Source organism: Mesoplodon densirostris, chromosome 14 (genome assembly GCF_025265405.1).
Source record: "Mesoplodon densirostris isolate mMesDen1 chromosome 14, mMesDen1 primary haplotype, whole genome shotgun sequence".
In the NCBI taxonomy this organism is placed as follows: Eukaryota; Metazoa; Chordata; class Mammalia; order Artiodactyla; family Ziphiidae; genus Mesoplodon; species Mesoplodon densirostris.
Window position 1 is genome coordinate 83,499,461 of NC_082674.1, and position 12,290 is coordinate 83,511,750.

At 35.0% G+C, this 12,290-nt stretch overlaps 1 pseudogene; it reads right to left on the reverse strand.

Annotated features, from left to right (window-relative positions):
* LOC132501438 (serine/threonine-protein kinase 35-like) overlaps positions 1-8,879 on the reverse strand; it is a 45,878-nt pseudogene extending 36,999 nt beyond the window's left edge.
* Positions 8,880-12,290: the final 3,411 nt, after the last annotated feature.

Sequence of the window (12,290 nt, forward strand, 5' to 3'; positions counted from 1 at the left end):
AAAATGCTTATCTCTGTTCAGTTAAGTTCGTTACTATGAATATTTGTAGAGTACTGTGTGTAAAACTATGAACCAGATACTTATCACAGATGTGTGGATCAATAAAACTCAGTCTTAACCTTAAAGAGCTTAAAATCCAGCAAAGAGGATGTTAGGGGTTTTTATGTACTTTAACAAAATTTCAAACCCAGTCAACTGCTAGAGCCCAGAATCTAAATCACTGCAGTAAATGGGAAAAATCCTTGCAAAGGAGACTGGCATGAATAAAGCATATTACGAGGATTAAATCAGGTAACAATATTGAGGAAAATTTAAACTAGGAAGTGTCTGCAGAAGGTGTGAACTAGAAAGAGGAAGTGTGGAGCAGTGCTCAAAAGCTCAGGGTTTTCTTTATTCAAATCTGAATCTACTTTCTTACCATGTGATTTGGAGCAATTTGTTTAACTATTCTGAGCTTCATTTTTCTTACTAGTAAAATGCAAAAGAGACCAATGTTACTGTGATTATTCATTGAGACAATGCATGTGAATTACTTAACAATGTGCCTGGCATTGAACAAGTGCTCAGTAGTTAATTGTTAATATGATTTTATTATTCTTTCTGTTATTTAGTGTGGAGAGAAAGGGGGACAATCTATGAGGGAGATTATTGAAGGGTAACAAAAAATACAAATTCCTGGCATGTGGAGAGAGGAGAAAGAAAGAGATATCAAGGTGACTCTAAAATATTGATTCTAGGTAAAGGGAGAAAAGCCTCATTAGTAGAAATAAGAACCACAGTGATTACTACTCCCTAAACCATCTCCTGACAACAGAACTAACAATAACAAAATGCAAAGAATATTATTATATTCAGCCTTTCATTATCTCCTTTTCAGATCCACCTGGGAAGCACTGGACTCCCAATTTTGGAAGAGCATAGCAGAGTTGACAACAGAGCAACAAATTTATGCTTATAAGTGACTCTGTTTTGAAGTGAAAGTCATGGTGACCAAGGAAGCCAACAAAAAATATTTTTTATTTACTTTTTCAAAATAAGTTTCATCTATAATATTTCTATTTTTCTTTTTTCTTGTCCATTGCTAACCAGTTATATTCCCAGATTTTGCAATTCCAGTCTCAAAATATTTTTCCCCAAATGTGTTATGTTAATTTATATATCCTGAAAAATTAAGGATTATAGGCTTCTGATCACAACTTATTTTGAATAGGTGGCAGTTTAGATAATGCTTAAAAAAATAAAAAGATAACCATGGCAGCATTTTTTATGTCTTGAGAGAAAAAGACAAAATCAATGTTTCAGTGAATTTGTGACTAAATAAAAACTGAATGATTCTTAGCTATTGAGTAGTATCAACTTCCCTGAGTCAAAAGAAGGGAAGAAATGTTGGCCAATAGAAATTATATTCTTTCCAATTTATAAACCTTGTGAACACATAAGAAGGTTTACTGACAAACTTAAGCTTTCTTTCCTATGAAGTTACATGGGGTTGATTGTATAAGCTACAAATTAAAAGGTTAATTAAAACTATAGTTACTCTCGTTACACAGAGCAGATATATACTTTATAATAATACATATGTAAAGAAAATAAGTTTATAAGGATTGTGAAAAAAACTTCTCTATAAAGTAGCAGAAAGAGAACATAAATTATTTCCTCAGTATACATCCATCCTGTGCCTGTCCAAGGAGCACCCATGGGCTGCAGACTAACATTTCACTCTGGGAACCAGGAGTGGTGATTAGCCCACATAGTGACAGTACTTGATTAGAAAATCTTTCTGGACATCTCCTTTGAGTACCTTAAGAAATGTCTGCTATAGGTCTTCCCCGAGTATCCCATGCTGAAGACAGATCTTACCACCTGTATTTTTTTAAGTCTGTGTCTCTTAGAAATCCAGGTTCTTTTGTCTGTTCCCTCATTCTGTAAACTGGTATTGTGAAGAAGCTCTTCTCTACACATAGCCACATGTCTATGTGCTCTATTTTCACCTATCTATTCAAGATCTTTTCTAAGGATTAGGTTCTTTATTTATTATATGTACTTTGCTTTTTGCTAATGGTTTTCTTCTGTTGGACTTTGATTGTCCCATAAAATTTTAACATTCCGAAACCTGTATTTTTTCTTGCCCCTAGAATACATCTCTACTGGATTTGTATTTTCCCTAGGTTTAAGTTGTCTAGGCTCTTACTTGGACATGAGATTTTTTAAAGTAGGTAATAGCTATCTTACTCAGTCCCTTTCCCACAAATTCACATTAGCTCCTCCTTCAGCTAAATTTTGTTCCTTAACACTTTCAGGATGATATTCTGAGACCTATTAAGCAAAAGTATTTTGTCAGGATTTAACACCAGAAAATAGATTAAGATAAAGACAGCTCAAAACTGCTTCATATAAATGAAATAGTTTTCTAGTTTTCCAATACTAGGTGTCCTGGAAACAAAATCACATTAAGGGGTAAATCCCCACAGAGCCAAAGGAAACCAAAGATTAGATATAAGCCTCTTCAGAAGCAACAATAAATCAATATTAATAATGGATCTTAAATTTGAATACAGCGAAGGTTCTGATATTACTCAAGCCTTTCTATTTGCGAGATGTAGACAAATAGTATATAATGTTCCCTTAAGAACCCCTGAAATTGAAGAATTTAAACAGGCAGTTGTGGCCCAGATATTATGTTTGATTCCTTGGTAACTATATATTAGACATAAAGCACAGAATTTCTGTGAGAATGGGGTGTGAATGTGTATGTGTCCTCATGTATGTGCTAAGGAGGGAGTGTGCAAACATGCCCTAACAAGGACAAATATAATTTCACATAGGATAAATTTGTTAAAATTTAGAACTGTGCTTCAATTATTAATATCCTCTAAGCTTTACTTCTGGGTTTGGGTTCTTCTAATAAGTCTAAACTCAATGAACAATGTGAAAAATTTCAACATTACTTTATCTTAATTTCATGTGAAACTTCCATCTTGGTTAAAATGAAATAATTTTTAAAGAACTTTGTGTATTTAATTTCAGATTATTTTATGAGTATGGGATTAACTGAGAGGAGAAGGGAGAATGGAGTGGAGGACACTAGGTATCTTATACTTTGAAGAAACAACAGAAGGAGAAGTAAAGAAAATGGAGATCCTGGCATTATATGTGATTTTCAACAATTCTCAATTTCTCCTACCTCTTTACCTGTAAAAACAAAAACAAAAACAAACAAACAAAAAATCGGCTGCACTTTGGGAAATGAAATTACCAAGTATCTGTTTTCGTTTCTTTTCCAATCACCAATTTCTTCTCCTTTCCATATCCTAGTGCTAAGATCCCAGGGTCTGCTTAATTTTTGTAACAGACTCTGTGTCATTTGAGTGAATCTGTTGCATCACTGAATGACTACAGATTTAGAATATCATTTATTAAATTAAGCTAAAATTTTACTCTCTGTATCTAGTTCTTTCCTCTGAGGCAATTCAGAACAATCAAATTCCTGTACTTGAGAATTTTTCAAATAATTGATGGATCTGTTGTGTTATCATCTAGATACTTACTATTAATATTTTCCTGGGTTTAACATGACACTAAAATCCAGGTTGACAGACTCTTCACCAGCATTTTTAAAATAAGTCTATTATTTTGGCACCATGTGGATATGACCCTATTGTTTCCTGAGATGAGAATATTTCCTTCTTCAGAACTTCTGCCTAGAAGAAACATAACATTGAAAACACTTAAAATTTGAGTAGAACCTTACATGCCATGGAATCACCAAGGGATGTGGTAAATTAAGTTTTCCAAATATTTTGGAGATTATTAAATTGGAAAATATAACATATGATCAAAAAGTCCAAAGGGATAATTTTGTTTATTGGCCACTTGAAAGCAAATTCAAGTCTAAAACTTAAAATTATTTAACAATATTCTGCCTTCTAAAATTAATTTATCAACCAAATTTTGTGGGAAATATATTTTTTTCAAAATAAGATGACTTTGTTTTGGCTTAGGTTATTCTTTCATATATCTTCTCATGACTTCCCATGCTATTTTTATAGATCTTATTAAGTTTCAGCTCTGTCTATTTTATAATTATGGATTTTATTTTTTTGGATTTTGGCATAGTTATTGAAGAAGTAGAAACTATAACAATCACTACACTTATAGAAAAACAGTATCATAGATTAGACAATGGATGTGGACATGTTAAGAAATCTAACAATCAGCTATCAAAGCAAACAAATTTAATCTGTTCATTATTTTAAGAAGAGCTTAGCACTGTGTTTTCAATATTTAAGGATCATGTTTGAATCAAGAATGTGAAGAATGTTTATACCTTTTTTTGCCAAACAAACTTTGAAAATATTATCTACCATTTTGTTTAAATGCCTAGATAAATATTCATGTGAAGTTAAGATTTCTCTTTGACAAATGACAAACAAAAGTACAGACAACTGAGAGAGTAAATGAACATATTTGTGTCTAAAACCAATAAAAATTAACATCTAGAATTTATAGTAAACTCCTAAAATCAACAAGAAAGTAATACAAAACATCCAATATGAAAAGAGTGGAAGAGTTTAAGTGGGACATTTACAGAAGGGAAAATAAACAGCCCTCATAGTGTTAGTCACCTTGATTAAAAAATAGTCTGTTGATGGGCACTTGGGTTGTTTCCATGTCTTAACTATTGTAAATAGTGCTGCTATGAACATTGGAAAGATATTCATAAAGGAATATTATTTAGCCTTGAAAGGATGAAATATTGCCATTTGCAGGAAAAGGGATGGACCTAGATAATATTATACTTAGTAAAGTAAGTCAGAGAAATACAACTACTATATGATATCAATTATATGTGGGATCTAAAAATAATACAAATGAATCTATGTACAAAACAGAAATAGACTCCCAGACATAGAAAACAAACGTATGGTTACCAAAGGGGTAATTTGTCATCCCTTAATTTGTTCCAAATTAGAGTATGGGATTAACAGATACAAACTACTATACATAAAATAGATGAGAAAAAAGGATTTATTGTATAGCACAAGGAATTACATTAAAAGCACAAGGAATTACATTAAATATCTTATAATAACCTATAATGGAATATGATCTGAAAAAATAACTGAATCACTTTGTTGTACATCTGAAACTAACACAATATTTTAAATTAACTATACTTCCAAAAAAGGTACAAAAAAGTAGTCTGCCATAAAAGGTGTGTGTGTACATACACACACACATATATAGAGATATATATTGGGAAGGAAGACATAAACCTGTATTTGTTCATAGATGCCATGTTCATCAAATAGAAAATTCAAAATAATTGACAAAAAGATAGCCCTCATGGAACTAATAAGTAATTATAACAAGGTTTCAAGATAGAAAGTTAATGTACAAAAGTCAGTTGCTTTTCTGTATACCAACAATGGACATAAGGAATTTGAAATAAAAAACACAGTACCACTTATATTAGCACTCTCCCCAAAAACTAAATATTTAGCTGTAAATATGACAAAATCATATAAGACCTATATGAAGAAAACTACAAAATTCTGATGAATGAAATCAAGGAAGAAATAAATAAATGGAGGGATATTCCATGTTCATGGATAAGAAGACTCAATATTATCAAGAAGTTGGTTCTTTTCAACTTGATCTGTAGCTTCAGTGAAATCCCAATGAAAATCTCAGCAAGTTATTTTGTGGATGGATACTGACAAACTGATTCTAAATTTTATATGGAAAAGCAAAATACCCAGAATAGTCAATACAATGTTAAATGACAAGAACAAAGTAAGAGGATTGATCCTACCAAGCTTCAAGACTTACAATAAAGCTGCAGTAATCGAGACAGCGTGGTATTCCAGATAATGGAATATTAGCCAGCACTAAAAATAAGTGAGATATGAAGCCATGAAGATGTGGAGAAACCTTAAACACATAATAATAAGTGAAAGGAGTCAATTTGAAAAGGCCCCATGTCAAATAGCATGATTCCAACTATTTGACACTCTGGAAAAGGTTAAAATATGGAGACAATGAAAAGATCAGTGGGTGGGGAAGGGGGAAATGAATAGATAGAACACAGAGAATATTTAAGACAGTGAAAATAGCTTATTTGATATTATAATAATGGATATATATCATTATACATTTGTCCAAACCTATAAATTGTACAAAACCAAAAGTGAACCTTAATATATACATGGACTTTGGATGATAATGATGTGTCAGTGTAGGCTTATCAATTATAACAAACATACACCTCTGGTGGGAGATGTTGATAAGGGGAGAGGCTATGAATGTGTAGGGGAAGGGAGTATATGGGAAATTCCTTTAGGTTTACTTCAATTTTATTGTAAATTGAAAACTATAAAATATAGTCTTTAAAAAATTAGTTTTGGGCATGAGGAATATAAAATGTAGCATAGGAATATAAAATATTCAACTTAATTTATCATTAGATAACTGTAAGTTAAAATGATCATGAGGTATTACTATATACCCATTAGAGACAAACATTAGAAAGTTCAATATACCCAACTGTTGACAAGAATTTGGAGCAACAGGAATACTTGTGTATTGCTAATGGTAGTGATATCTGGTGACATTTTGTCATATGAGGAGTATGTATACAACATGATAAAGCAGTCTCAACCTTAGGTGTGTTCCAGGAAATATTTTCACATAATAATTTGTGATGGATATATGCAGGCAAGGATGTGACCCCTAAGATAGCAAGGAATTGAAGGCAATCTAGATGTCTATCACCTGTGGAATAGCAAATAGGATTCAGGAATTCATGGAATGGAATCTTGTGGAAGAGTGCAAAGAAATGAACCTGATAGACATAGGGCAATGTAGATACATTTTTGTAAAATGTATTGAAGGACTAAAGTATGAAGACAAGATTTATAGCACAATATTCCTCCTGTAAATTAAGCAAAAATATTAATGGCCATATATTTTACAAATATCCAATGGAATGAATTGGTACTTATACAGGTATGTGTCAGGGATGAATGGGGTTGATTTTCTGAGAGGTAGATCAAAAAGTAGACAAAGATAGAGATAAGATAGCAATACAGATACAGATAGAGACAGACAGATAAAGATATAGAGATGGAGTTAGTAGATAGAGATAAAGACTGAACTAGCATCAGGTACATATGAGCATAGAGTACCACATGCTGAAAATTATGATTAAATCAATGCTGTGTACATGAAGGGGAAATCAAGAAATCCTCTTAGAATTAGGAGCCAAGAAAACTACTTTTCCCTTCCTGAAGAATTGGGTTGGCCAAAAAGTGCCTTTGGTTTTTAAGTAAAAAGAAAAGACACATTTTTCATTTTCACCAAGAAATTTATTGAACGATGTATTCATCCTTTTGTTCCACTATCTTCTGCCATTTTTTCAGGCAACTTCTTAATTCCATCTTCCCAAAACTTTTTTATTTTGAGCAAAGAACTCTTCCAGCTGCCTTTTACAGTCTTCCAGGGAAATGAATTTTTTTCCATAGAGAGAATTTTCTAAAGACTGAAATAAATGGAAATCCAAAGGTTAATATCTAGTGAATATGAGAGATGAATCAGAACTTCTCAGTCAAGCTGTAACAGTTTTTGCCTGGTCATGAAAGAAACATGTGATCTTGCATTATCCAGATGAAAGATTATGCATTTTCTGTTGACTAATTCTGGAATATTTTTACCAAGTGCTGCTTTCAGTTGGTCTAATTGGGAGCAGTACTTGTTGGAATTAATCGTTTGGTTTTCTGGAAGGAGCTCATCATAGAGGACTCCCTTCCAATCTCAACATGTACACAACGTCAACTTCTTTGGATGAAGCCCAGGCTTTGGTGTGGTTGGTGGTGGTTCATTTCACTTGCTCCACAAGTTCTTCCATTCCACATTATTGTACAGGATCCACTTTTCATTGCCCATCACAATCTGTTTTAAAAGTGGAAATTTTGATACCTTCAAGATGGCGGAGGAGTAAGACGTGGAGATCACCTCCCTCCCCACAAATACATCAGAAATATATCTACATTTGGAACAACTCCTACAGAACACCTACTGAACACTGGCAGAAGACCTCAGACTTCCCAAAATACAAGAAACTCCCCACGTACCTCTGTAGGGTAAAAGAAAAAAGGAAAAAAAACAGAGACAAAAGAATAGGGACAGGACCTGTACCTCTGGGAGGGAGCTGTGAAGGAGGAAAAGTTTCCACACACTAGGAAGCCCCTTCACTGGCGGAGACAAGGTGATGGTGGGGGGAAGCTACAGAGCCACGGAGGAGAACACAGCAACAGGGGTGTAGAGGGCAAAATGGAAAGATTCCTGCACAGAGGATCAGTGTCAACCAGCACTCACAAGCCTGAGAGGCTTGTCTGCTCACCGGCCGGGGTGGGTGGGGTCTGGGAGCTGAGGCTCCACCTTCGGAGTTCAGATCACAGGGATAGGACTGGGGTTGGTTGCATTAACACAGCCTGAAGGGGGCTAATCCACCACAGCTAGCAAGGAGGGAGTCGGGGAAAAAGTCTGGACCTGCCTAAGAGGTAAGAGAAAATTGTTTCAGGGTATGTGAGGAGGGGGATTTGGAGCACCACCTAAATGAGCTCCAGAGATGGGTGTGAGCTGCGGCTATCAGGGTGGACACCAGAGACAGGTATGAAATGCTGAGGCTGCTACTGCAGCCACCAAGAGCCTTGTGTTCAAGCACAGGTCATTCTCCATACCTCTTCTCCTGGGACCCTGTACAGTCCACCCCTGCCAGGGTCGCATGACCAGGGCCAACTTTCCCGGGAGAATACATGACACACCTTAGGCTGTTGCAGCATCACACAAGCCTCTGCCACAACAGGCACATCCCGCATTTCATATCCCTCCCTCCCCCTGGCCTAAGTGAACCAGAGCCCCCTAATAAGCTGCTACTTTAACCCCATCCTGTCTGAGAAAAGAACAGATGCCCTCAGGCGACCTACACACAAAGGCAGAGCCAAATCCAAAGCTGAACCCCAGGAGTTGTACAAACAAAGAAGAGAAAGGGAAATTTCTCCCAGCAGCCACAGGAGCAGTTGATCTCCACAATCAACTTGATGTACCCTGCATCTCTAGAATACCTGAATAGGTAATGAATCAAACCAAAATTGAGGTGGTGGACATTGGGAGCAACTGTAGAATTGGGGTTTGCTTTCTGCATCTAAATTCTTTCTGGTCTTATGGTTATCTTAGTTTAGTATTTAAGTTTATTATCATTGGTAGATTTGTTTATTGATTTGGTTGATCTCTTCCTTATATATATATATTTATTTTCTTTTTCTTTTTCTCTTCTTTGTGAGTGTGTATGTTTCTTTGTGTGATTTTGTCTGTACAGATTTGTTTTTACCATTTGTCCTAGGGTTCTGTCTGTCCAATTATTGTTGTTGTTGTTGTTTTTTAGTAGAGTTTTTAGTGCTCTTTATTATTGGTGGCTTTGTGTTTTGGTTTAGTTCCCCTCTTCCTTCCTGCTTTCATTTTTTTATTATTTTTTATTTTTTTATTTTTAATATTTTTTTTAATTTTGATAATTTTATTATTTTTTTCTTTCTTTCTTCTTTACTCCCTTTTATTCTGAGCCATACAGTGGACAGGGTATTCATGCTTCTGCCAGTGTCAGGCCTGTGTCTCTGATGGGGGAGAGCTGAGTTCAGGACATTGGTCCACGAGAGTCCTCCTGGGTCCATGTAATATCAAATGGCAAAAGCTCTCCCAGAAATCTCCATCTCAATGCTAAGACCCAGCTCCACTCATTGACCAGCAAGCTAAAGTGCTGGGCACCCTGTGCCAAACAACTAGCAAGACAGGAACACAACACCACCCATTAGCAGAGAGGCAGCATAAAATCATAATAAGGTCACAGACACCACAAAACACAGCACTAGACATGGTACTGCCCAACAGAAAGACAAGATACAGCCTCATCAACCAGAACACAGGCACCAGTCCCCTACACCAGAAAGCCTACACAACACACTGAACCAACTTTAGCCACTGGTGGCAGACACTGAAGAAAAAGGTAATTATGAACCTACAGCCTATGAAAAGGAGACCCCAAACACAGTAAGTTAAGCAAAATGAGAAGACAAAGAAACACACAGAAGATGTAGGAGTAAGGTAAAAACCCACAAGACCAAAAAAAATGAAGAGGAAATATGCAGTCTACCTGAAAAAGTATTCAGAGTAATGATAGAAAAGATTATCAAAAATCCTAGAAATAGAATGGAGAAACTACAAGAAATGTTTAACAAGGATCTAGAAGAACTAAAAAGCAAACAAAATATGATGAACAACACAATAAATGAAATTAAAAATTATCTAGAAGGAATCAATAGCAGAATAACTGAGGCAGAAGAATGGATAAGTGACCTGGAAGATAAAATAGTGGAAATAACTATCACAGAGCAGAATAAAGAAAAAAAGAATAAAAAGAATTGAGGAAAGTCTCATAGACCTCTGGGACAACATTAAGCACACCAACATTCGAATGATAAGGGTCCCAGAAGAAGAAGAGAAAAAGAAAGGGACTGGAGAAAATATTTGAAGAGATTATCATCGAAAACTTCCCTAATATGGGAAAGGAAATAGTTAATTAAGTCCAGGAAGAACCGAGAGTCCCATACAGGATAAATCCAAGGAGAAACATGCCAAGACATATATTAATCAAACTATCAAAAATTAAATACAAAAAAATACTATTAAAAGTAGCAAGGTAAAACAACAAATAGTATACAAGGGAACCCCCATAAGGTCAACAGCTGATATTTCAGCAGAAACTCTGCAAGCCAGAAGGGAGTAACAGGACATATTTAAAGTGATGAAAGGGAAAAACCTACGACCAAGATTACTCTACCCAGCAAGGATCTCATTCAGATTTGATGGAGAAATTAAAACCTTCACAGACAAGCAAAAGCTAAGAGAATTCAGTACCATCAAACCAGCTTTACAACAAATGCTAAAGGAACTTCTCTAGGCAGCAAACACAAGACAAGGGAAAGACCTACAATAACAAACCCAAAACAATTAAGAAAATTGTAATAGGAATATACATTTCGATAATTACTTTAATGTAAGTGGATTCAATGCTCCAACCAAAAGACATAGACTGCCTGAATGGATACATAAACAAGACCCATATATATGTTGTCTACAAGAGACCCAATTCAGACCTAGGGACACATACAGACTGAAAGTGAGGGGATGGAAAAAGATATTCCATGCAAATGGAAATCAAAAGAAAGCTGGAATAGCAATTCTCATATCAGACAAAATAGACTTTAAAATAAAGACTATTACAAGAGACAAAGAAGGACACAACATAATAATCAAGGGATCAATCCATGAAGAAGATATAACAATTGTAAATATTTATGCCCCCAACATAGGAGCACCTCAATACATAAGGCAAGTAATAACAGCCATAGAAGGGGAAATCAACAGTAACACAATCATAGTAGGGGACTTTAACACCCCACTTTCACCAGTGGACAGATCATCCAAAATGAAAATAAATAATGAACACAAGTTTTAAATGATACATTAAACAAGATGTTCTTAATTGATATTTATAGGATATTCCTTCCAAAAACAGCAGAACACACTTTCTTCTCAAGTGCTTATGGAACATTCTCCTGGATAGATCATATCTTGGGTCACAAATCAAGCCTTGGTAAATTTCAGATAACTGAAATCGTATCAAGTATCTTTTGTGACCACAACACTCTGAGACTAGATATCAATTACAGGAAAAAAAAAACTGTAAAAAGTACAAACACATGGAGGCTAAACAGAACACTCATAAATAACCAAGAGACTACTGAAGAAGTCACAGAGGAAATCAAAAAATACCTAGAAACAAAGGACAATGAAAACAGGATAACCCAAAATCTATGGGATACAGCAAAAGCACTTCTAAGAGGGAAGTTTATAGCAATATATACCTATGTCAAGAAACAAGAAACATCTCAAATAAACTACCTAACCTTACACCTAAAACAATTAGAGAAAAAAGCAATAAATAAATAAATAAATAAATAAATAAACAACAAAAAAAGAAAGTTAGCAGAAGGAATGGACTCATAAAGATCAGATCAGAAATAAATGAAAAAGAAATGAAGGCAAACACAGCAAAGATCAATAAAACTAAAACCCTGGGCTTCCCTGGTGGCACAGTGGTTGAAAGTCCACCTGCTGATGCAGGGGACACAGGTTCATGCCCCAGTCCAGGAGGATCCCACATGCCACAGAGT